Raw genomic sequence first — 27,371 nt, forward strand, 5'->3', positions numbered from 1 at the left:
GATGAGATTTCAGTTTAATCTATTTAAGTTTGTGCCCCCAGCACCTTGAACATGACTGGCCTATAGCTGTGCTCAAAAATATACTGAGTGACTGACAATGAAATCGTGGCCAATGAATAGACTTAAACCTCATCTGTTTGCTGGTAATGAACTGAGCTATGAGCGTGTACCAGGAACTGAGACAGGCAGTGTAGACTTTCCCAAAACACAACAGGCCTGGCACTTGCCCCTGATGAGCTCTAGCTCAAAAGGGAAGATAAGACACAAACACAATTGCTTTAGTCAAAGATCTTGGAGGTTGCAGGATAGAAGGGTAGACAAGAAATAATGGCAAATTGCTTTGGAGCAGATGGCGGGGGGGGGGGCGCCCCTTAGGTTAGGCCAGACATCTATGAAGTAAACGGAATCCCTTTCACTAGACAGGGATTTCGTTTCGGTTGTAAATCCCCCTCATCATCATAACAGTCCCTTTAAAGACATATTTTGTAAGTCATTAGCATTTGTACAAATCGCTCTATCTTTTGGCTGACATGTTCAGTGGATGTTTGACGGATATCAATATTTTAACTACTGTTTTCCATGTTGGAGCTTCAAAAATAAGCTGCACTTTCGTCCACCAAATGCCTTTTCCCAAAGCAAAAGACAAAGAGACAAGTTCACAAGAGAGTGTATATGTCTATATCAAGGCTAACCTCCCACCCCAAGAGAATCATTTTATGAAATGATAATCGTCTCTCTCTGCTTGAAGAAAGGAAATTGTTCTGGTTTATCAGGTGACAACACCTAGGCTCCCCCTTTATGGGCATATTAAGCTAACATTAACCAGCAAAGCACAATCATTTGCAAAAGACAGGCACTGACTGGCACCACTGGACGACTTGGGTCAGTCTGAGCCTCCAGGGTCCCGTAGGCCCCTGGGAATGGGTGCCACGCTGGGCTCTGAAGCACACAGCTTCCTTCCTGGGAGGTTCTGCTCCAAGCTTCAGATGCAGCCCTACACCTCTTGAGGATGGTGACAGGGGATGCATTGCTGGGGATGCACTCTCAGGAAACTACCAGCAAGTAAAGGGGCAGAACTCTTTAAGAGTGGAGTTTGACATAAGGCCACCCGGCATGTCCCCGTGACTGGGCCTGGCTGAGAGGCGGTCGGGTTTCTCCCACTCAGATACCACCTGATACATGTGGCTGCAAAGCAGCTCCAAGGGGTGCTGGACGAGCCAGTTCTCCCCACGTCATACGGATAGTTTTCTAAATAGAGCTGAATTCCTTTTTATGTGATTAGAGTAGAAGTTTTTTATAGACATTTTAAGAAAATACAAATGTGCATAAAGGAGAAAATAAAAATCAGCTACAAATTAAACCCCCATTATAACCTCTGCCAACTTTTAGTGTCTTCTCCTCCAATTTATGCTTGAGTGTGATCTTTTCTTCCTTTTTCCACAATTCAGACCATTTTGTAGGTACTGCTTCTTCTCCTTTTCTGCCCTCGTTTAGTCCTACCCAACTGCTGTTTGCAGAGTCTGATAACATGTGAAGAAAGAAGCAGAGGGTAAACCAGGGAGACAAGCTGGTGTTGGTGGATGGAGTTCGGGGTGACCATTGCTGGCACCTCAGAGCCCCCAAGAGAGCTCAACCGCAGGGCGCACAAACCAACAAATTTTTGTTTCAAAAACCGACAAGACGTTTCAGCCACGAACACTCACCAACCAGGTCCCGGGCTCTCCGCTGGCTTCGTGATCCAGGTTGCTTTGGTAGAAGTCAGCTCATTGCCAGGTCCTTCCCCCTGAATGTCAAGTACAATTCAGAGTTAGACCGTCCCAGCAGCATCAGAGGTGTGCTCGGAAGAATGGATCAAGATGCATGCGGCATGTTTATAACTTCTCAAACTTCCCACAAGGAACACATGCAGACATTTTTGAAAGTGGTGGAGATGTCAGAAAATTTATTATTAAAAAGCTTGGACCCACTATTCTAACTTGGTTCCCGTCTTGTAGTTTAGAATTAATGGAAAATACCAACCAAATCCACTCAGAGCCATGCATAAGTAAATCCTTCTTATGTTTGATAACTGAAAATGCTTCATCAAAATGTATTAAATATGAAAAATGCTTAGGTCCCTAAGAGCTTCAAATGGCTCCAAAAGTCCATCTTCCCCCACCCCACCCCCTTTTTTGGCCAGTTGGATATTTATCAAGCATTGCCTTATCAAGGGTAGATTTGGAGACATTGGCTCCTGTAGGGTTTTTTGCCCTATATAATGCAGCCACCGCAAGGGAGATGACGGCATATAATGATTAATCATGCGAAAATGTTTTATTGAAAGATTACTTGGTTGGGAAACAGTGAGGAAAGAACGAAGTTGCGAGAATGGAGTTAACACAGTTGAGTGCCTACCATTTCCAGGCATTGTTCTCAGTTTTAACTCATTTAATTCCCACAGCTCTGTAAGATGGATCTTATTAGTATACCCAATTTAAAGATGGTGAAACTGAGGCACAAGAAGGTTAAGGAACTTAGCCAGAGTCACAAGTGGAAAGAAACAGAGTTAGGACACAAGACCAAGTAATCCGGTTCTACAATCTCTGCTCCTAACCACTATGCTCTAGTTACTGGGCTATAAAAGATCTTGAAAGGGTCTCTGTCTGCTTCCTTCATACAACAAAAACTCAAGGAGTGCATTCCCGGGGTGGAGGCCGGTAAAGAAGCAATTCTAGTATCATTTTACCTTCCAACAGAATCAAGTTCAAGCAATTCCAGGCAGATCAGAATCCCTACCATTTGGAAAACGTGAGGAGTAGATTACCCATGCAAAGATATAGGGGGGCCTGCATAGGGTGTATATGACTACCAGCCCATCATGAACGAATGAGCCCAGAAGGCCAGCTAGGTCAGTGCTCACTGGGCCTTTTTTGCTACAGGAAAGATTGTGTGAAAACAGCCTGAGAGTTGCACTGTGGCGGTTAAGAGAAAGGAGGATAAATGTATTACAGAATCTCCCTCCCACAAAACTCAACAAAATTATGGACTTTAGGTGAGCCTGCCTCGGCTATTTCTACCTTAAACTTTTTTTTTTTTCCCCAAACCCAGGCAATGACCTGTAAAGGGGAATCAGGGTTGTAAACAGATGTGATAGGACACATATAAGAAACTCCTTATAAGAAAGTGAAAATATGTTCTATTTCTCACCATCGCCAAATACTTCCCTCCACTCGTCTTTCCCTATAAAAGTGAGTCCTTCTGCTTTTGGTTTCCAACTTGGCTCCTCCTGAAACAGGTCACACCCCAAATGGCTGCCTGATGCCAAATTTCTGTTTATGAGGTCTCCTTGAAACACACCACATAATTCCATAATCACATCACAGCTAATCTGGTTTGTTGGAAGGCCTCTGGACAGGACTGCTCCGCTGCCGATCCTTCTCCTGGAAGATCTATCTCCTAGGATACCTCCCATACCCACTTGTAGTGAATACACAGGTGGCCAGCTTTTCACTTTTAGTCTTTCACAGATTGTTTTAACTAAGGAAAGGTTGGGAAAAGGGTGCACTTGGCAAGATTTCTTTCAACACGTCATAATTGAGCAATTGCTAAAAGTCATCGAGAGCCAGCAGATGGAGCAGATAAGGAGGCCGTCAGCTTCTTGGCCAGTTGTGATTCCATCCTGAATTTAAAACCTGTTTACTCTTAGGAAAAATCCAGGCCTCCTCCTCTCTCTGCTTCTACTGGAAAGGGCAGGACAGGTTTAGGCTTATCAGTCACACATCTACCTTTCCTTGAGCCCGTGAAGGCTGATTGCTCTTGCAGGCAAAACATGATGGAGAGGCTTGGCAGCCTATTGCCAAGTATTCTTTTTTCTCTAAAGTTCATCTCTTGAGACTGGATTCTGTTCTCAATTTTCCCAGGCCCTTCCAAGCACGGGGGGCATTGCTCAGTTCTACTTAAAGGCATAAGAATGGAAACCTCCCCACTTTTTCTTGGAGAGCAGAGGGACTGTGTTTGCTGTTTGTCCTTATTTGGGCTCAGTTTCCTGTAAAGGCTTTTTTGAGTCCGTTTCTCAGGCAAACAATAGTCAACACAGCAAATTCATTTGTGGAACGTCTGTCTCGCTTTGGTCTGTTGCCTGTGTTTTTAAATATAATCGAGCTATTTTATCACCATTCTACTTAGTAGCCACCCACATTTGGAACGCCTCCACCTGGAGTGACAGTCATATCTTTTTAATTCCCATTTTAGAATTTGTTTAAGACTAGAATTTGTTGTTTAGGGTACAGGATGAATATAAAATGGAAACTATCATTTCTATTCTTTTTCTTCATGTTTAATGATGTTTACAGTTTTCTTTCTAATTTCACAAGCAATACATATTCATGGCAACAACTAGAAATACATAAAAGCATAAAGTAAAAAATAACAATCACCCACAACCTCCACCCCCCAGAGATAACCACCGTTAGCATTCTGATGCATTGCCTCCCAGTGTCTACATATTTTTTTAATTGAAATATAATTGACCTGCAACACTGTGTTAGTTCCAGGTGCTTAACATAGGGTGTCAATACTTACATACATTACATAATACTCACCATGATAAGTCTGCCACCATACAAAGACATTACAATGTAATCGACTATATTCCCCATGTTGGACTCTTCATCCCCATGACTCATTCATTTTGTAACCTGAAGTCTGTAACTCTTAATCTCCCTCACCTATTTCTCTCCTTCGCCCCCACCCCCCCACCCCCTGCTTCTCTGGGAACCACCTGAGAAACTAGCAGTTATTGATAGGGCCATCTACATAATTTATGGGGCCCAGTACAAAATGAAAATTTGGAGTCCCTTGTTCAAAAATTATCACCATTGTCAAGACAGAGACTGCAAAGCATTAAACCAAGCATGGGGTCCTTCTGCTTCACTAAACAGGTCCCATGGCCACGAAGTCAGCCCCGATTCTGGACTACTTATAGGCAATTTGAAGGTTATCCAGGCTCTGTGTTTTCCCTCATCCACTTCCCTGCTTACTGGCTTGGGACAAATCTCTGGCCCTTCAGAAACTGCTACATTAAGCTGTGGACTGGGAAAATAAATTATATAAAATGAAATTTATTCATTTGGCTAAAGGCATCTGGTGGGGGACAGGTAGCAATAAACAGTGAGATACTTCTCCACTGCCTGATTATTTCATTTGTGCCTACTGTGAAATAGTGTGATAGAATGGGAGAACAGTAAAACCACTCAAATGCAATGCAGATCCTCAAAAAGTTAAACACAGAATTACCATATGACCCTGCAATTCCGCACCAAGGTATATGCCCAGAAGAACTGAAAACAGGGGCTCAAACAGATACTTACCCATCAATGTTCACAGCAGCACTGAGCACAGTAGTCAAAGGTGAAGACAACCCAAAGGTCCATCAATGAATGAATGGAGAGAAAATGTGTGGTTTATGCATGTGATGGAATATTATTCCACCATAAAAAGGAGTGAAGTACTGATACATGGTACAACATGGGTGAATCTCAAAAAGCCACTCATAGAAGGTAATATATTGTATGATTCTACTTATATGAAATGTCCAGAACAGGAAAATACACACACACGGCAAGCAGACTGGTGGTTGCCAGGGGCTGGGAGGATGGAGGAATGCAGAGTAAATACTCATGTGAATGAGGTTTCCCTTTGGGGTGATGAAACATTTTGGAATTAGATGAACGTGATGGCTGCACAGCACTGTGGATATACTAAATGCCACCAAATTGCTCACTTTTTAATTTTATGTGAATTTTACCTCAATTTCTCATTCTAACATAGGAAACCAGGTGAGCAATCCCTCTCAGTGAAGATGTGAAGCTGGAAAAAGGCCCAGAGCTTCAAAGCTGCTGTCCCAGCGACGCCATCGTGACATCTAAAGTCATAACCGTTAGAATCACTCCAGAAAGATCCTGCTTCGCCGCAAATACATTACCAGGGGAGTGTGACACATCTGTACCCTGATGTGCATTGACCATTTCGCTGCTGGTGACTTTTTAGGCCATCTCTAAGGGCTCTTCTGGGATGGAAGAAGAGGGTTGAGGGAGTAAAGTTGAACGTTGGGGGCCTTGGCTTCCTGGTCTCTGCTTGGTTATCTCGGGAGCATCACCCTGGTTCTCTAGGTCCTGATGTGCTCACCAGCAAGAGGGAGCTAGCGTCAATGTTCCCTAAGGTTCTTTAGCACTCCTGACTTTGTTCATCAGATTGGAGCGCAGGAGGGCCTCATGGAGGCCCAAGGGTGACAGAAGGAACCAGAATGGAAGATCCACCCCAGGAGTCAAAAGAGATTAAGAAGGCTTAAGAGGCATAAGAAAAGAGAGGATCAAAAAAGACAAGAAAATCAGGGGCCTGAAGGAAAACTTAGTCCATTTCATGATTTAATCTACTTAGGAGACTTATTATTCAAGTTCTAGAAAGCACTGTCTATTTATAATAAGATGTATAAGGCATGAGGTAAGAAGATGAAGTAATAAGATATAATATATAAGCCATCCATCACCATCTAGGAATATTTTTATTGTTATTACAGAAATTCTAAGATGAAAAGGCAAGCAGGCCAGTGGAACAGACAGGCATGGGTAGAGGGGGCCCTCGCTGCTCAGAGTGTGGTCTGTGGACCAACAGCATCAGCATCACTTGGGAGCTTGTGAGAAATGCAGAATCCCAGGCCCCACCTCAGACCTACTGAATCAGACTCTGCATTTTGACAAGATCTCCAGGTAATAGTAACGCACATTAAAGTGTGAGAAGCACAGTCTTGACCATGTTCCTGGAGACATTAGCTCACTACATCCTTAATGATTCTCCTACACTCAGCCCTCTGTGCATCCCCATTCAGAATCTTTCCCAGTGGAAAAGGATCTGATATTTTAGTGACCAGAAAGAGCCTGAAATGAGATACGTGCACTGGGGGAGTCTGTGAAGTCTGGGCCATGCTAGTGGATCACTGTAAATGGGGATCAGCTGCTCCAATTTTGAGCCAATGGACTCTCTCGGGCCATGTTAGCTATACACAGCAAGTCTTCAGAATCTAGTAAAGCTTCCAGAACAGGGGTCAGCACACTTTTCATGTAAAGGTCCAGTTAGTGAATGTTTCTGGCTTTGTTGGGACACTGTATGTCTTTGTCACAGCTACTCAACTCTGCCTTAAAAGAGCTGGAAAGCAGTCACAGACAACATGTAAATGATGGTGCCTGCTGTGTTACCTTATAAAAGTTGTGGACACTGAAATTGGAATTTGATATAATTTTCATACGTCATGAAATATTCATCTTCTGATTTTTTTTTTAATCATTACAAAATGTACAAACCATTCTCAGCTCACAGGCCATAAAGATACAGTGGGCTGGATGTGGGCCACAGGCTGGAGTTTGCTGATGCCAGTACTATAAGGAAGGTAGTCAGCCTGGGGAGAAATTATAGGGAGAAGAAGGATAGCATATTTCCTACTCAACGTTTGGAGTAGAAAATGAGGGGGAGAGAGCGTGGACATATAGAATTTAACTCCTTGTTTAGGTTTTAGACGGTGATGGAGGAACACTGCAAATCCCCAGTTTTCGTGGGCTATGATACAGATACAGCCAAAGGGAATTTATCACCCAACAGCACCGTGGAACGCTTTGGAAAGTTCACACAGAGCCACTAAAGAGTTTCTGTAAACAAGCGAGAAGATTATAGAAGTGAGCAAAATGTAATACCCGGAATTCTTTCTTTTCTGAGCATGTGATATAACTTGAACTCATCTAAAGTAGACTTTATATTTCATCATCTATTAAAATTCTGTGCCTAAAGAGGATAACCACAAGTCAGTGATACTCTGGGTGCCAAGCCACTCACTGCAAGAACTTCTAAGTCCTGCTGACATAAAATAGAAGCCAGAACCACTGTGACACTATTTCTCCTTAATTAATTTCTTGATTTGCACTTCACTACAACCTGGTGATAACTTTGTGAGCTTGTGAATAAGTTTCCATGAACTTAAACTCTTTGTGTTTAAAAGATATTCAGAACACTCCTTATTTTTCACTGCAATTAAAAAAAACAAAGATTAAAGTTGCTTGTTATTAGGGTTATTTGTGGTATAAGAAATCCATAGACATAAGAAGAGATACCAGGAATTCCCTGGCAGTCCAGTGGTTAAGACTCAGAGCTGTCACTGCCGAGGACCTAGGTTCAATCCCTGGTCAGGGAACTAAGATCCCACAAGCTGTGTGGCATGGCCAAAAATAAATAAATAAAACCATAACTAAGAAATAAAATTTTTTAAAAAAAGAAGAGATACCATCTCTGAAATCCTCCATCAAGAAATAGAGTGCAAGAACAAAAAATTTTTAGATTTGTATGGAAACACAAAAGACCCCAAATAACCAAAGCAATCCTAAGTAAGAAAAACAGATCTGGAGGAATCAGGCTCCCTGACTTCAGACTATACTACAAAGTTACAGTAATCAAAACAGTATGATACTGGTGCAAAAACAGAAATATAGATCAATGGAACAGGATACAAAGCCCAGAAATAAACTCATATATCTACGATCAATTAATCTATGACAAAGGAGGCAAGAATATACAATGTAGAAAAGACAGTCTCTTCAATAAGTGATGCTAGGAAAACTGGACAGCTACATGTAAAAGAATGAAGTTAGAACATTCTCTAATGCAAAAAGAAACTCAAAATGGATCAAAGACCTAAATGTAAGGGCGGACACTATAAAACTCCTAGAGGAAAACATAGGCAGAACACTCTTTGACATAAATTGCAACAATATCTTTTTTGATCCACCTCCTAGAGTAATGAAAATAAAAACAAAAATAAGCAAATGAGATATAATTAAAAGCTTTTGCACAGCAAAGGAAACCATAAACAAAACAAAAAGATAACCCAGAGAATGGGACATAATATTTGCAAACAAAGCAACTGACAAGGGATTAATCTCCAAAATATACAAACAGCTAATGTAGCTCTATGTCAAAAAAAAACCCAATCAAAAAATGCCAGAAGACCTAAATAGACATTTCTCCAAAGAAGACATATGGATGGCCAAGAGGCACATGAAAAGATGCTCAACGTCACTAATTATCAGAGAAATGCAAATCAAACAACAATGAGATATTACCTCACACCAGTCAGAAGGGCTATCATCAAAAAGTCTACAAACAATAAATGCTGAAGAGGGTGTAGAGAAAAGGAAACCCTCCTATGCTGTGGGTGGGAATGCAAATTGGTACAGCCACTATGGAGAAGAGTATGGAGGATCCCTAAAAAACTAAAAATAGAACTACCATATGACCCAAGAATCCCACTCCTATGGGATTATACCCAGAGAAAACTCTAATACAAAAAGATACATGCACCCCTGTGTTCATTGCAGCACTATTTACATCAGCTAAGACATGGAAGCAACCTAAACGTCCATCAACAGAGGAATGGATAAAGAAGATGTGGTACATATATACAATGGAATATTACTCAGCCATAAAAAAGAACGAAATAATGCCATTTGCAGCAACATGGATGGACCTAGAGATGATCATACTAAGTGAAGTAAGACAAAGACAAATATCATATATCACTCATGTGTGGAATCTAATTTTTTAAAAACGATATAAATGAACTTATTTACAAAACAGAAACAGACTCACAGACTTCAAAAACAAACTTATGGTTACCAAAGGGGAAATGGCGGGGGGGGGGGATTAATTAGGAGTTTGGGATTTACATGTACTCACTACTATATATGAAATAGATAACCAACAATGATCTACTGTATATACAGCACAGGGAACTCTACTCAATATTCTGCAATAATCTACATGGGAAAAGAATCTGAAAAAGAATGGATATATGTATATGTATAACTGAATCACTTTGCTGTACACCTGAAACTAACACAACATTGTAAATCAACTATACTCCAATAAAATTTTAAAAATTAAATTAAATGTCATTTTAAAAAAATAAAGAAAAGGAGTCCAAAATTGGATGGAAGTGAAGTGAATTGGCTCCTCTTACCTGGCTCTGGAACTTTCTCAGATAATTTGTTTCAGAATGCAAATCATAGGGGACACTTTTATCCCAAGGTTCTATCAGCCTTAAGGCCAATTAAGATTTGGGCAACTTTCTTCTATTAACTAAGACTTTTTTTTCCTCCTAATTATGTGAATGTTTGGAGTCTAAATTGACCGAATGTACAGAAAGTGATTTTACAAGAGAGATAAGGAGTTTGCAATATTCAAATTCTTTGATATCATTATTCTCTTTTTTGAATCTATTCTCTGGAAAAAATCTAAACTATAGGGAAAGAAAATGTCAGCCCAAAGGTATTTATCATAGCACTACCACATATTAGTGCCATACTGGAAGTGATCTCAATTTACAACAAAAGGAAATGATTGAAATTAGAATATTATCATATGATCGACTATTATACAGTCATTAAAATGTGTAGTAAGTAATGATTTCAGTTTGTGAGGTAACCCCTTGAGGTACTGAAACTTGAATATAAATGTTCTAAATTATCAGATGGAAAACTCACATGTTCATATATTTTAAAATTAGGAAAAATAACAGAATTAAGACCAAACATACAGGGAAATATACAACAATAGAGATAAATGAAACATAGTTTTTTTAAAAAACAACTCCCAGATTGAATAATAAAAAAAAATTATCAACTTCTAACTCTGTGATATTTATAGGAGATGCATGTAAACCAAAGTGACTCTGAAAGTGAAAGATGAATAAATTGAGCAAAGGAAGAAGAAGGGAAGGAAGGAAAGCAGGGAGGAAGGGAGGGAGGGAGGGAGGATGAGGGATTCGTGACATTACATTCACAATGTTGTGCAACCATCCTGCTATCCATTTCCAGAACTTGCTCATCATCCTAAATAGAAACTCGGTACCCATTAAACAATAATTCCCCATCTCTCCCTCTCCTCAGTCCCAGGCAACCATTATTATACTTCCTGTCTTTATGAATTTGCCTATTCCAGGAACTGTATGGAATCATACAGTATTTGTCCTTTGTGTCTGGCTTATTTCACTTGGCGCAATGTTACCAGTGTTCATCCATGTTGTAGCATATATTAGAATTTCATCCATTTTTATGGCTGAATACTATTCCATTGTATGGAAAGACCACATTTGGTTCATCCTTTCATCTGTTGATGGACACCTGACTTGCTTCCACCTTTGCGCTCTTGTGAATAATGCTGCTATGAACACTGGGGTGCAAATATCTGTTTGATTTCCTGTTGTCAGTTCTTCAGGGTATATATCTAGGAGTGGAATTCCTAGATTATGTGATCATTCTATAAAGTGAATGTCATTTTAATCTTAGTGGAAAGTAGGGCTTTCTAGGCAAGGCATAAAATCCAGAAGCCATAAGGGAAATTATAAATATAACTACATAAAAAATATAAACTTCTTTAATTCAGAAAATCTCATGTCCAAAGCCAAAAGACTGAGGAAGATATTGCAACACATATGATAGTGAGCTCACACAAATCAATAAGAACAAGATAGATAATCCAATAGAAAACAGGTAAACAGGAAGTTACTGGAGAGGAGGGGAAGAGAGGAGAGAAAAACAAATGGCCAGTGAACTTCTGAAAAGACACTCACTCTCGCTTATAATTTCATCACTATAAAATCAGAACAACAATGATGAAATACCAGTTTTAAACTATGGGTTGCCTGAAAAGTTAAAATTTTACAACACCCAGTAGTGCTAAGGATGTTGGGATACATGTGTATATACTTTTTGGTGCACATGTACATTTTTTCAACATTTTTGGAGAACAATTTGGTGACATCTGTCACAGTTTATATGGCACATAATTTTTGTCCCCGCAGAGATGGAGATACGTACATGAAAGAAAGTTTACTGCAGCATTGCTTGTAATGCTAAAAGGGTGAAAAGGTTTATCGTTATAAGACTGAATTGTGAATCAGCCAAACAATGGAATGCAATCAAAGATAATGGGAACTAAGTTACGAAGAATTCAGGCTCTGTCATCTTCTCCACTCCCCCCCCCCAACCCCCGCAAAGATTCTTTTCACCAGGTTTCAATATATTTGAAGCTCCCTAGAATGGTGCTTGTGTGTGTGTGTGTACCTGAATCTTCTATTGTAATTATTTTCAACTGCTGCTCCTCCTATTTTGTTTCTTGTTTCACTTATGTCACTGCCAAGAGCCTTAAAGGGAAGTTTCTTCCCAATGATGCTGCCATCTGCAAAAGAGAACCTGGCTTTTCCAGAAGTTTCATAGGCCTCGCACTCTCAAAGAACTAGGAAGGAGTGCACAAAAACCTGGGCATCTTTGGGACCCTGGCAGGTGCCACCCCCAAGCTTGTCCTTTACCACTGCCTGTAAGCACATCCTCCTTAGCTGTCTTTCCATACAGCTGTGTTCCCTGCTCCCTGAGATCTTCTCTTGCCCTCCCTGAGGCTGGGAAAGTCCATCTCTTCTCATTTGGGAGTGTGACTCTTAGAATCTCTGAAATTCAATCATTAGTCCCAATAACTTCTTCACAGTTTCAAACAAGAGGCCAAAAGGTTTCCGCGTTCAACAAGCAGCTAAGCTTTGGCCCACCCCATCACGACCTTTGCTAGATATGCTTTGACTCGCTTCTTCTTATTAAATGTAATTAAACCAAATCTGTGTTTCATATAAATATGCTCCTGAACAGTGACAAGAGCGTAATTCTTCACTTGTGTCTGATAGCTGTTAATTCCTAGAAGCAACAGAATACGGTCGGGTAAAATGTCAAAGGCATTATTCATTATTATTTACATGATAATACACTCCTTTTGTGCTATTAATGAGTAAGTATTTTGCTGGCCTCATTTTCCGAGCATGCATAACAAACCCAAAGGAAAAAACTGTGTGCTAATTTTAACTCTAAAATTTTAAGTTAATGATGTCTATCTGGTTTTATTAGCTATAACAGCAATCTATTTCTGCCCTAACAATTCAAGGAGAGAGCACTATTTAAAATCAAAGTTGGATTACATAACTGCTGGGTTTTGTAGCCTTGAAAGATTTCCCATTGCCCTTTGAACATAATCCCAAAGTGCCTATAACTACCAATGTCAACTGCCGGACCTCTCACCCTCCTTTGGCCTGTTGGCACACTCAGTCACCCAGGCCTCCTCTCTTGTCTCTGGACCACATATGCCCTTTCATGCCTGAGGGGCTGTGTTTCTGTTCCCTCCACTCACCTCACCACTTTTCTTTTCCCAGCTTTATTGAGGGATCATTGACATGTAACATTGTGTTAGTTTAAGGTGTTCAGTGGGCTGATTGATACACTGCATGTATTGTGAAATGATTACCACAGTAGGGTTAGCCAACACCTCCATCACCTAATTACCTTTTTTTTTTTTTTTGGTGGTGAGAAATTTAAGATCTACTGTCTTAGCAAATTTCAAGCAGACAAAACAGTATTGATAACTATACTCACCATGCTGTACATTAGACCCTCAGTACTTATTCATCACGTAACTGGAAGTTTGTATGCTTTGACCTGCATCTCCCCATTTCCCCTACCCTACCAGCTCTTGGTAACTATCATTCCACTCTGTTTCTATGAGTTCAGCTTTTCAAGATTTCACATCTGAGTGAGATCGCACAGTATTTGTCTTTCTCTGTCTAACATTTCACTTAGCATAGTGCCTTCCATTAAGATATAATTCACAAACCGTATACTCCATCCTTTTGAAGTGTACAGTTCAGTGTTGCTAGTGTACTCACACCAATGTGCAACCATCACAGCCATCAATTATAGAACATTTTTATCTCCTCGCAAGGAAACTCCACACCAATTAGTAATCACTCCTCACTCCTCCATACCCCCAGCTCCTGGTAACCCCTCATCTACTCTCTGTCTTTATGGGTTTATCTATTCGGGACATTTCATACAAATGGAATCACAATACATGGCCTTTGGTGACAGCTTTCTTTCACTCAGCATCATGTTTTCAAGGTTCATCCATGCCCAGCCATAGATGCTGCATGTGTCAGTACTTCATTGCTTTTTATTGCTGAAAAATCTTTCACTGTATGAATAGACCACATTTTGTTTATTTATCCATTGAGGACTATCTGGGCTGTTTCTATTTCTTGCGTATTGTCAATAATGCTGCTATGAACATTTGTTTATGAAGTTTTATGCGACATGTTTTCCTCTCTCTCGGGTATGTACCTAGGAGAGGACTTGCGGCTTGTATGCTAACTCTACATTTAACCCTTTGAGGGTGTGCCAAACTGCTCTCCAAAATGGTTGCACCACCAGCACTGTCTGGGTTCCAGTTTCTCCACATCCTCATCAACATTTCTTATCATCTGTCTGATTCCAGCCACCCTCATGAGCGTGAAGTAATATTTCGTTGTGGTTTTGATTTGCATTTCCCTAATACCTAATTATGCTGAGCATCTTTTCCTGTGGATATTAGCCATCTGAATAGCTTCTTTGGAGAAAGGTCTATTGGGAGGCTCATCACTCTATAATGAATGTATTTATCTACCTATTCACTTGTTTACTAGCGACCTCTCCCCTTCACCTACCCCTGTCAGTTGTGTAACTTAATATGCAGACATAAGTAGCAGAGACATGCACGCCTAGCTTGCTGGGATCCCCTCCCTCCTTCTGGCCCTACCTCCCCTCATCTGCTGATCTACTGTGAGTCATCCTTTGCTCGCATTCCGACGCACCCAGTCCCAAATGAATACTCACTTTCCTGTCTTAAAGCTGGTACTCTAACTGCTAAAGACTCCTCTCTCTCTCTGCAATAGGGTAAAGTTCAGCCTGCAGAATATGAATTCTGTATTTCGATCCCCAGGGCTAGTCTCTTCTACTAGGCAGTTGCTATTTTCTCCTACATAGATCCTAGGACACAGGCAGAGTCCATCTCTCCCACAGTACTGCAGACACGTCTCTGCACAGGCCTGAAAATGCCCCCTCCCCTGAGTAACCAGGCTGATTTTATAGACTTCCCTTGGTTTTTTTTTTTCCATTTTTATTTATTTTAATGGCCTCTTCCTCATCTATGATTCTTAAAATGTTCCATTTGTAAATTGGCTTATCATTTAGATTGCCATAGTAGAGAATTACTTGACTAGGTTCCAAATTAAAGTACTGGGGGAAAAAATGGAACCTCTAGTCATTTTAAATTGCTTTACCTTGAACCTAGCAATTAAAAATAATCGCCACATTTTCAATTTTTTAAGTTATTCAGTCTGGATGTGACTGAGTTTCTGGTTATTGATAAAATGCTCAATACTTGATGCAGGCATGTTAGAACTACGTAGGTGACAGTTTAAAGAAGCTCCCAAGGGCCAAATAATTGAGGAGAGCATCAAGTTCAAGTTGATCTCAGTGAGGTAGACTGGAAATTAACCACTTCCAGGGCGCCTCTCACCTCCTCCGAGTGACACATCTGTTGCCCCCGCCGAGCCCTGGGCCACCAGACTTCCCTCGTTTTTACCATGAGAGTGAACACCTTCTAATCTGATCTTACGCAAAAGAATGTCCCTCTAATACTTTCTTACTGAACAGTCATCCATTATCAACGCTCTCCATTCTGCCTCCACCCTTCACCACCTGTCTTGTGAGGAAACAGAGCTTTAAATTAATCTGCACTGTTTAAAAGAATGAAATACTCAATATCCTGTGATTAAACCATAGTAGAAAAGAATATGAAAAAGAATACATATGTATAACTGAATCACTTTAAACTGTATAGCAGAAATTAACACATTGTAAATCAACTATACTCAAATAAATTTTTTTTTAAAAGAATGAAAAAATAACCTAAATAACATAAGGGAATGAGGTAAGAAGCAATATGGCCGGGTGTTACAAACTTGGACTCGAAAGCCAGACCATCTGGGGTAGAACCCCAGATACCAAGTTAACTAACCTCTTCTTAACTCAGTTTCCCAGTCTGTAAAACAGGAGTAATCACAGTATCTACCTCACAGAGATGGTGTTATAGTGCTTAGCACAGAGCCAGGCACATAGGAAGCACTCCATGTATTAGTTGTTAATATTTACAAGCCTACCGTAGAATACAGTTTGACCATTTAAATGGCTGATGAAGATGCATATTTATCGGTGTGCAAGAAGCTTTACAATATAGCATTAACTCAAAGAAGCAGATGTCAGGACTGCAGCCATTTGGAATATGCATATATCATAAATGTGTGGGTCAAAGGAAGACTATATACCGAGGCTAACAATAGTTTTTACCAAGTAGTAGAATTTTAATTGATTTTATTTATTGATTGGTCTTTTCCTTCTTTTCTCATTTTCAATATGAATTATGCATAACGTGAATTATGTTTTAGAATAAAGAAAATAATTCTCTGCTTACCTCATTGACTTCTGTGGCTTCCTGGTTTCAGGTCCCCTTTGTGGGGGGGTACATAAACAATTCTACTGTTACGATTGTTTTGTTTGCTAGCTTTGGGGGTGATGGACTATATTTAGAGAGAGCAGTTAAATCACTTTGGTTTTACTCTTCTTACAAATGTATGTTTCCGTAAGTATCTCCTCTCATGAAAGCTTAAGGAAGCACCCTTCAGCTCAAGCAAGGAGCAGAATCCACACTTCTTGCCTCCGGTTTCCAGGCTTTTTCCTACTCCACCATCTTTAAGTAACGATCATCGATCACTTGTGTTTGCTAGAGCACAAGGTGCCCTAATTACCCTAGAAGATTCGTTGACTAGTTGTGATTTAAAGAAACACCCTACCACAGTATTAAAACAACAGGCCTGGACTACTCTGGTGGTGCAGTGGTTAAGAATCACCTGCCAATGCAGGGGACACGGGTTCGATCCCTGGTCCGGGAAGATCCCATATGCAGCGGAGCAAGTAAGCCCGTGCACCACAGCTACTGAGCCTGTGCTCTAGAGCCCACAAGCCACAACCTCTGAGCTCACCACATGCTGCAAATACTGAAGCCCGCACGCCTAGAGCCCGTGCTCCGCAACAAAAGAAGCCACCGCAATGAGAAGCCTGGGCACCTCAATGAAGAGTAACCCCTGCTCACCGCAACTAGAGAAAGCCTGCGCACAGCAATGAAGACCCAATGCAGACCAAAAAAAAAAGAAAAAGAAAAAGAAAAAGAAAAAATAGGCCTTTAAAATTATTTCAGCTGAGAGGTACCAACAAGTTTTAACAATAACACTTGATTAATTAAGACAGGTCAGTCCCAATCGGTTTCTTTCTGCAGCTAAAACTTAAATCATGCTGGTTGTAATTACGCAATGTCAGAATAGTTTGTCCAATTCAGGAGAAACCTCAGACCGACTGATTGTTTGGTAATATATAGTCCAAACATCTGGATGCCTGGATTCTATGAAGTTGGCTGTTCTGTTGCTACTGTGTTTCCTTTTCTGTAAAGAACCATAATGATTCAAACCCCAACACCCTCCATGGATTTGTTTGAAAATGTACAGAATAAGTTCTGCCTTTGTCCAAAAAAAATGTTTATTGTAAAACCAAAGACATTCCACACGTCCCTGGTGAAAAGTTCAGGATGGCTTCCGGTAAGTCCAGACGATCTGAAAAAAACATGGACTGGAATCTGCCACAGCACTGCTGCTGGCAGCCCAGTACTTGACATATGGAGAAAATGTTATTATTCTGGATTGAGGTGAAGAATTCATTGACATTTATTAATGTGTAATAATTCACTTGTCTATCAGCCAAGTTTTCCCCCAGTATCTACTCAAATAAAGTAGATAGGCTCAAAAGGCACTTTTAAAAGATGTCTACCCAAATTAAGACATGCCTATAATAGCAGAGAGAAATGGATGAAGCAGTAGATGAATGTTCAGTAAAAACGTCCTAAAATACCTGCATTCTTGGTGTTTCTTCTCCTTTTTGTTGAGCTGTGTGGTAACACCTCCCTCCTCTGACTTACCCCATGCCATTTTGTGTAGCCTGGATGTAGACTTCACATTGTGACCACAGTAGACACCACACATGGTCAGTGGCCTTAGAGTTTCAAGGTGTCTCCAAATGTCATCCCGAAGCCACCTCTATCAGGATAACCTGGCTGCCTGTTGAATTTTGCAACAAGCTGCACCTCACCTCACACTTATTGAATAAACATTTCTAGGAGCAGAGCTGGGAAATCTGCATGTTCATCAAACTTTCCAGATTATTCTATGCACACTATAGTTGTCCACTGTTTAGGCCAGTATTTTTCTTTCAGGAGACTGGCATTAACCCATAGCTAGAGTCTTATGAATTAGACCAGCGGCACCTCCTAGCTACTTGCCCTGCTGTCCAAGATGGTGGAAGGGTCAGGAGTGGGGCAAGAAACAACCCTCCTCTCTGAAAATGTGAGTATACAATAGAACCCCAGTAAGAAAAATCAAACGTCAAGACAAGACTGGGAGAAAATATTTACAAATCATCTATCTGATAAAGGACACATCCAGAAATATCTAAAGTACTCTCACATTCCAGTAATAAAAACAAAACAAACAACTCAGCATAAAAAGGACAAAAAGATTTGATCACACACTTTACTAAAGAAGACACGCAGATCACAAATGAGCACAGGAAGAGATGTTCAACATCATTAGTCATCAGGGAAATATGAACTAAACCCACCATGACATCCACTAGAAACCCATAAGAATGCCTGTAATTTTTTTAAAAACTGACTATACTGCCAAGGATGTGAAGCAATTGGAAATCTTATATGTTACCAGTGGGAATGTAAAATGGTACTGCCACTTTAGAAAACTGGCAGTTTCCTGTAAGTTGAACATGCACTTAGCATACAACTCAGCATTCCCACTTCTAGGATTTACTCATGCAATGGACTGAATGTTGGTGTCCTCTAAAAATTCATGAGTCAAAATCTTAACCCTCAATGGGATAGCATTTGGAAGTGGGGCTTTGGGAGGTGATTAGGTCATGAGGATGGACCCACAATGAATAGGATTTGTGCCCTTATAAAAGGGCTCTCTTGCCCACCCCACCCCTCCTTTTTCTGAATATGAACTTCAGCTCAGATGATTTATTTTTTCCAGAAAACAATTATCTACACAGCAGGAGAGCAATGGAAAAATAAATGTATAACAACAACAATAACAAAAGAATAAGAAAAATAAGAAGATACTGAATAATCCCCATTGTTTTAATTTCCTAGTGTCAAATACACAACCTGGGTGATTGACATTTCTTATTTGCTGACTCAATCTGACTGGTGCCACAAAGACATAGTCAATTTTCTCCCCATAAATGGGAATAAAGGGGCAAAGAACAGCATGGGGATTTTAGCAAAACCAAGTAAATTATGAGACACAGATGAAGTAGATTAGATCCCAGAAGTGGCATCTCAGATTCTGAAAGAAGGAACCAAGGAATGTATAATTGCACCAAGCTGTCATTTGGGGAAGAATAAGATGCAACTCGTGTGTAAAGATAAAAGTTTTAAATAGCAAAAAGGATGAGATGAAGTTAATCTGAAAACAATCAAATATGGTGCATCATTAGAAAAATTGGTGAAACACCTACTTGGGTGAAAGGAATTTGACTGGTAATGAATAATGGCTGTTGTAAACTACACCCCATGGAAACACAAGCTTGAACATTTCTGTTCTTTCCTTTGGCATCCCAGCCTTGATTCTATAGTGTTGTGACAACACTGTGGGGTCTTAAAATAGTTTCCCCTTCTCTAGTCACTTTTGCAAAGCTGTTTCAGGTTTCTAGAATTCAGTGGCACTCAAGCGGGGAGCAGCTGGTGCTCAGGAATTCACTTCTGAAGAAAGCTGGTGGCCGGGAAGGCAGGGCAGCTCTCTTTGTGCCCAGGCATCAGGAGAGCTGCGGATTTGGCAGGGGAAGAAGACGTCTTCAAATACTCAGAACAGACACCACAGAAGGATCTGATTGCCCTTGGTCTGCAGATGCCACATACTCCTCGCTGCCTGCAGCTGCTATTTCAATCAGGGCTTCATTACAGAGCAAATTTTCCTCTTAAAATATTTTCTTTCATAGGAATCCTGTCTGTGTGAGCACTGTGTTCAATCTCAATGCCAGGAAAGACCAGCTGTAAAGATACAGGTTGGTGTGAGTGAGTGGAAAATGACATAGGGTGTTTTAAGTGGATGGGTGTTTGTTCTGGTTTTCAGGCTTTCTGACCCTCCAACCTTCTCTATTTCTGATCCAATTATCCATGCACGATGTGCTCTATTTCTTTAAGAAATACTATAATGGATAGAATTGGGAAAATAAGTACAGAAAGATTGTTGCTACTTCTCTAAAAATGTTTTCTTGTATCTAAATCAAGACTAGTGATACTAATTTCTATGAAGTTAACCAGACACCTTCCCTGTGGCCCAGATATTTTATTCCTAGGTACATAACCAAGAGAGATGGAAGCACAAGGCCATAAAATACAATGCTCATAGAAGCTTTATTCCCAATAGGTCCAAACTGAAAAGGATTCAAACGCTCATCAAGAGAAGAGTGGGTAAACAAGTGTGGCATATCCTTACAATGGAATAATACACAGCAGTTTTTGGAAAAAAGAAAAAACTACTGATACACACAACTGCACAGATAAATCTCAAAAACATTATGTGGAGAGAAAGAAGCCAGATGCCAGAGTATGTTCTGTATGAGTTCAGTTATATGAAGTTCATGAACAAGCAAATCTAGTTCATTAGGTTCACTGGAGTGTGAGCAGCGTGCGGGGGTTAACCGACTGGGAAAGGGGAACAAGGGAACATTCTGGTGGTTGGAAAGATTTTATATCTTGATCCAGGCAGTGGTTACAAGGAGGTACATATAGGTAAATGCTCATCAAGCTGTACACTGAAGATATATTCATTTTACTGTACGTAAATTAGACCCCAGTTGAAAAACAAAGGATACTGATGGTGTCTACAGCCAGTTGCTGCAGGCCTGCCTGACACAACGTATGGGGATTCTTATTTATAATCATCAGACTTGGCTTTGAGCTGCTTGACCACCAGGCAATAAAGAGAATGAAGTAACATTTCTCATAGGATGGAGGAAGCACATATTCGCCATGGGTTAAGCACCCACCATGTGCTTGATACTGTGCTGGGGGCCTTGGGAGGCTTAACAATCAATCAAACAGGGTTCCTGCTTCCTGGGAGTTTGTAGCCTAGTGCAGGACACACCACATGTACATGGACAGGAAATCAAGGTAGAAAGTGATAGGCGGCTCCAGACAGGGTGCAACCAAGCACTAAGATGATCAGGTGATTTGCTCAGCATCCCCTGGAAATCGTTGGCTGAGAGAGGCAGAGGGAAGCTAGGTGCCACGTTTTCATAGGCGAGGGTGATTCAAAGGGAGGGTAGTGCAAAGAAAATGGCCATTCTCCCCCTCAAATCCTACCCCAGAAGGGCTCTGGCTTTGTCTGTGCTGGAAGAGTTTGTCCCTTGGTCTCAAGTGATCAACATGGGGACTCAAGGAGTGTCAGGGTATTTTAGTTTCCTGGGGCTGCTGTAACAAAGTACCATAAACTTGGTGGCTTAAAACAACGGAAATTTATTCATGTGGTTCTGGAGGCCAGAAGTTTCTAATCAGTATCAAGGGCCAAAATCAAGGTGTAGCAGGGTCACACTCCCCTTGGAGGCTCTAAGGGAGAATCTGTTGTCTTTTCCAGCATTCCTTGGCTTGTGGCCCCATCACTCCACTTTCTACCTCTTTTATCACATTACCTTCTCCACTGTGTGTGTGGCATACCTCCCTCTGCCTCCTTCTTATAAGGATTGCATGCAGGGCCCACCCAGGTAATGCAGGATCACCTCCCCATCTCCAGATCCTTAGCCTAATCCCACCTTCAGAGACCATTCTTTTTCTTCGTATAAGGTAACATTTTCAGGCTCCACGGATTACGATCTGATCTTTGGAGGCCATTATTCAGCCTATTACACAGGGCCGGCGCCTACCTTGGTCCTGACACCTGCAAACAGAGGCCAACACTGACCTCTCTCTGTCAGGAAGAAAGATGCAGTGAACTAAAACCTGTAGCATGGTTCCGCCTTTCCTCTCTCCCGCCTTTTGCCTAGTTCTGCGGGCTGCTGGCTTCCTGGCTGCAGAATGTCTCTTTGAAGAGGCCCCAGACAGAGCTTCCTCAGACCTGTGGGTGGACTGCACCGAACTGAGACTCTGGGGCAGTGTTTCTCACCGCAGCACTAGTGACACGTGGCGCCACATCACCGTTCGTGGTGGGGGCGGGGGCTGCCCTGGGCACTGTAGGATGTGCAGTAGCGTCCTGGCCTCCACTGACTAGATGCCAGTGGCACCCTCTCCCCAGTGGTGACGACCCAAAATGTCTCTAGACATTGCCAAATGTCCCCTTGTGGGCCAAACTGCCCTGGCTGAGCACCGCTGCTCCGCAGGGAGGATGTGGGGGCCTCTCTGGTCTCAGGGGAGGCTGGGCTGCCTGGCCACTTCCCTTCTTTTTCTCAAGATCTCCTCAGGTTTGAGGACACAGGCGACCACATACTGGTCTCTGCTGTAGCCCCTGTGTCTTTTTTTTTTTTTTTTGGGGGGGGGTACACCAGGTTCAATCAACTGTTTTTATACACATATCCCCGTATTCCCTCCCTTCCTTGACGTCCCCCCCCCTCGAGTCCCCCCCACCCTCCCTGCCCCAGTCCTCTAAGGCATCTTCCATCCTCGCCCCCTGTGTCTTTAGTCTCACTGAGGAGCACCTTCTAGAGCTGGGTTTCCTGAGACTGGGGCCCTGAGTGAGGGGCTCAACTGCCAGATTGCGGGCTTCTCTCCGACCAGACAGTTCTGGACGTGATCTCTTAGGGGTCACTGGGAACTTTCCCATCCTCATGCCTGAGACAAACCGAACAACCTCACCACTTTCTTTCCACAGGGTCCTGAGAGTCGGAGAAGGTCAATGTCTTAGAGATGGGGGTCCCTGGCCCCATTTTGTGCTACTTAAGGCCTCTCTGTTCTTGCCTGTAAACACAGGAAAACACCTCAGTGGAGTGAGGGGCTTGGGCACCTGACTGCTGGGGTGGCTTCTTAGCTCCACTACCTACAAGCTCGGGCCCCTTGGGAAAGTTATGTAACTCTCTGCCTCAGTGACTTCACCTGTAAAATGTGGATAAGAATAGGATTTCCTTTGTGGGATCGTGGTGAGAATGAAACGGACGGTTCATATAAAGCGGCTGACAAATTTTCACTGGAAGAAGGTAGAGTGAAGTCTATCATATTTGTGTCATATCTCTCCACAAGATTTGATCATCCCTTTTAAGCAACCCTTGAGGAGAAGCTTTAAAGGATGCATTTATTTCCTGGAGGCTCTGAGGAATGGGTCTCCTACGCGTCATAGATAAAATGCAATAAAGCCTATGCCACACCTTCCTCATCCCCCTGAGCCACTTCTGATTATTTAGTTAAACGAAACAAGTTTCTGTTTTCTATGTATTTTCAGGTAAATGCTATAAAGGCAGAAGCTGCAGTTGAAGTTTTTCTTAAAAAATAAAAGTAAAAACTTAATTGTCTACATTGGCTCCTTTCTTTGCTTTGAAGCTGGACGTTCACAGGCAGCCCCAAAGGCATTAAGATGTCTTTCATAACAGGGAGAGACACGCACATACTTATCAAAGCCTTGCTTTTCAAGTGCATATATTATAAATCTAGTTGAATGAAGCAAGATTACAACCAAATATGGGCAGAACATGCTGCAAAAGCTCAATTTTGATTGACTCTTCATGTTGCCCCAAAAAGAGAACATTGTGGTTTCAACGTCGGCCCCAGGAAGTCTTGAAATCAACTGAATGGTGTTTCAAACTTGCTCTTCATTATTTCAGCCAGGGCCCCAGGCCCACTGCTGCTGGCTGCCGGAGGAGCCAAGCCCTGAATCGGGACTGACATTTTCAACTCTTGTTTGACAGAACATCATTAGCAGAGAAGCCACGCCCCAGTGTCGGTGACATTTGAGTCTCAAGAGCTTTCGATCCCAGTGTTGGGTTGAATTTCAGTTTTCTTTCTTGCCATGCTGCCAATTTGCCCTGCTGTAAGCCGTGCAGCTTAAACACTCTGAAAAGGCAGTTACAGTTCACGTTATTTTCAAAGCCCCATTGAAGGGCCGGTGCTTGTAAAAGGATGTGGACGGGGTAGCTTCAGCTGGCCCCTTTCAGCGATGGCTTGAAGTGATAAAATGCCTTGCAGCTTAAATTTCTGCCAAGTGTTTTAAAACATTGGCGTTTGTTCCAGGCCTTGTGTAATTCTTTGTTATCGGCAACACAGGCACTCTCTTTGCTCTTGCGATCAGATCACGAGCCTCTTGCACAATCACCCCAGGAACTCTGGAAGGATGAAGGCTATTAACCCCAGCCTCGTTCTGTGAGCAACCCAAGGCCTCTTCAGATAGCTACACCGTGGGCTGGGACTCCCTATCAAGCATCTGCACACAGTCAGGTCCTCTCCTGTAAACCTTTGATAAGCACCGATTCAACCACAAGTATCCCTTGGGAAGGCAATGGATATTATTATCCTCAGGGGAAAAACAGACACCGACACAGTCAGTTCCGGCCAGAAGCAGAAGAGGACCAAGATCAGTTCACCTCGAGCTGCCCACTGTAAGGTGTGCACCAACTGAATGACCTCAAAGGTCAGCTTGTACATTCACTTCCCTTTGTGCAAGAGCTAATCACTTAGGCATGCACCCTCCCCTTCCTGAAACCTCAAACCCTCATTGGCTACCCTGTCACGAACCCTGACTTGAATAAAGAAGCGTGGGTTTGGAGGACCTAAGGGAACTTTTGGATGAGGTATATGTCTTTTTCAGGTTCAAGTTGAGGGCATTTTGTGCTGGTCACTTTGGTAAAGGTCAGTCGTTCTAACAAAATGGTCCTGGAGGGGTCATTTCCTTCTAGAACAACCTTGGGAAGCACCCTCAGCTGCACCTCTGATCAGTTTTCCTCTTGGATCTTGAAATTCCAGATAGGGAGCTGCTCTGTGCTTTTCACTCTTGCTTGAGACACTGCACGGGCACTATTAGTCCTCAGTACCAGGATCCTTTGATAACAAAGATAAAGAAAACTTTATGTGACTGTAAGGTGGTACAGCCATTTTGGAGGACGCTCTGACAATGTGTATCAACAGCCTCAAGAGTATGTACACTTTTTGATCTTGAAATTTTTATTTCCAGGGTCCTACATTTAGCCAATGTTCGGAGATACAGTCTAAAGTCTATGAACAGAGATGTTCATTACAGTGTTGTTTATCCTGGAGAAGAATTATGGACCTTTGAAGCATCCCTCAATAGTAATTTTTAAATACATATGGCATGTTCTTACCATGAACACAGCCATTAATAACCACGTTGTAGAATAGGGGTAATGTAGCTAAAATACCACATAACATGAAAAAAGATAGGAAACAAAATTGAATATCCAGAATGACCTAGGTCTGTAAAAAGAGGGACACGTGTTTATGAACATATGCAGAGGTAGAGGGAAAAAAAAATGCTAGAAGGAAATACATCAAAATATTAACAGCAACTTTGGCTTGCCTGAGGATAAAGTTCATAAGGGTTTTTTGGTTTTGTTTTCATCACTGTGCTCTTCTGTATGTTTCAAATTCCCTACAGGTCTTAAGTATTGTTTAAAAATCCATTTAGAAAAAGAATATCCTTAGTTAATTAATTAGTAACATGAAAATGAGAGAAAACAAGGTGCTGCTAGTCCAGTGGACGTGATGGAGGTCCTAAGGCCATGTGTACTCTCTCCACTCTGCTGCTCATAACAGGGTCATCGTGAGTCCATAGAACTCCTCTCACACGCAGATTCAGAGACATAAAGCTTGCCCAGGCCCATGGAGAAGGAGGTGGCGGCTCTTGCATGTGAACTGAGGCACAATGGGCCGTGAGCATCCTCCCAGCTGACTGAGAAAATGCAGGAGTTCTGAGCTGACCAGCAGAGAGGGCCAAGAAACAAGGCCAGGGCAGCTGGTATCTGGCTGAGACTGTCTTGTTTCCTTGAGTTCACACAGGGCAAGAGGAAACTTCATCAACCGCAGAGCACATTGAAGCAAACTGTGCAGAGTGCAAGGAGGGGCCCCAGAGGCCTCAGAGAGCCCCGGTTTGGGGACTTGTGACTGTGGCCACAGTGCTCTCTTATCTTCAGGAAACTGCTCGCCGTGCACTCAGAACTTCGACACCACTGGTCACTGGTCACCAGATGCTTGTCCTTAATGCCACTGAATATGTGTCCACTGTCATTTGCAAGAAGAGAAGCATCCACCATTCCTTGGGGGATACACTGTGCTGACTTGGGAGGTCTGATGTGAATATGACAAAAGGCCACGTTCTCCTCCACGCTAATTAGACTTTGGTGGGTAAAAGACTCAGCAGGAGAGTCTGCGAGCCTTCTGGCCTCACAAACCAACCTGCCCATGCCAGTCCCATCCGTTCCACCTTGGAGAACCATCTCGCCATCAGTCAATCATGTTCCCTTATCTCAGCCCCATGCTTCCTTGGAGGTCCCCCTGCCAAACTGCACTGCTTTTAGCCCTGCAGACATCCCAACTCCTCCCTAAGGCCTCCATGGAATGGCTAAGCTGGATCTACAATCTCCTGGGTATTGTCTTGTGGTATCTGTGTGCTGATGGAGAGACTTATTGATGGAAAGTATTCATAAATATCTTAAAATTCAAAGTGTAAGTTCTTCTTTCTCCTAGCTTGGAAACAGCACGCAGACAATGCAACTTGTACTGTGTAATCCTTCTCAGGAGTGACATGAAACAGGAAGCTTCTGGGGGGTTCCTGCAAGCATGTGATAGATAGTCGTGGTTTCAGGGCAACAGTCAGGTAGATCTTGTAGCCGGAAGCGTTCACAGAACACACCCTTTCTGGCTTCTGTCTAACTCTAGTGTTAGTTAGACGCTGTCCTTCTGCCCCTTGGACAAAAGTCTTTTGATTCCTCACACGGTATTTATTTTTCCTGATTGCAACCATGAAAAGGATCGCGAACTGAATCCAGCTGAGGAAAGGCCTGGGTCTGGGGCCTTCTCTCAGCTGCTCTTAAAGAATTCCTCAGACTGAGTCATCGTTCCTTGAGCCACAATCCCTCAAACTTCTAAAGAGACCACTTACAGAAGGAAGAGCCTGGCTCTACTAAAGCCGCTGAGTGAGCCCTCCTGGGAAATGAAGCTAAAAGAGAATACCTTTTAGCTGCCTTCTCTTAGGAATCTGGTCTCAATGCCAATCATTGTTATTTATCACTACTGAGCACGCATTACTGGCAAGGCTGAGAGGCCTGAAGATGCTCCATCTCCTAGGAACCACACATTTAGATCCCAGTGGCACTGGGTCAAGTTTCCCC

At 42.1% G+C, this 27,371-nt stretch overlaps 1 long non-coding RNA gene across 1 annotated transcript; it reads right to left on the reverse strand.

Moving 5' to 3' along the window:
* Nucleotides 1–1,367: 1,367 nt before the first annotated feature.
* LOC130842138 (uncharacterized) lies at nucleotides 1,368–3,317 on the reverse strand. Its single transcript, XR_009050364.1, has 3 exons — nucleotides 3,187–3,317; nucleotides 1,704–1,783; nucleotides 1,368–1,520 (listed from the first exon to the last, which is right to left on the reverse strand). It is a non-coding gene; the product is annotated as an uncharacterized LOC130842138 (long non-coding RNA).
* Nucleotides 3,318–27,371: the final 24,054 nt, after the last annotated feature.

This window comes from Hippopotamus amphibius, chromosome X (assembly GCF_030028045.1).
Source record: "Hippopotamus amphibius kiboko isolate mHipAmp2 chromosome X, mHipAmp2.hap2, whole genome shotgun sequence".
In the NCBI taxonomy this organism is placed as follows: domain Eukaryota; kingdom Metazoa; phylum Chordata; class Mammalia; order Artiodactyla; family Hippopotamidae; genus Hippopotamus; species Hippopotamus amphibius.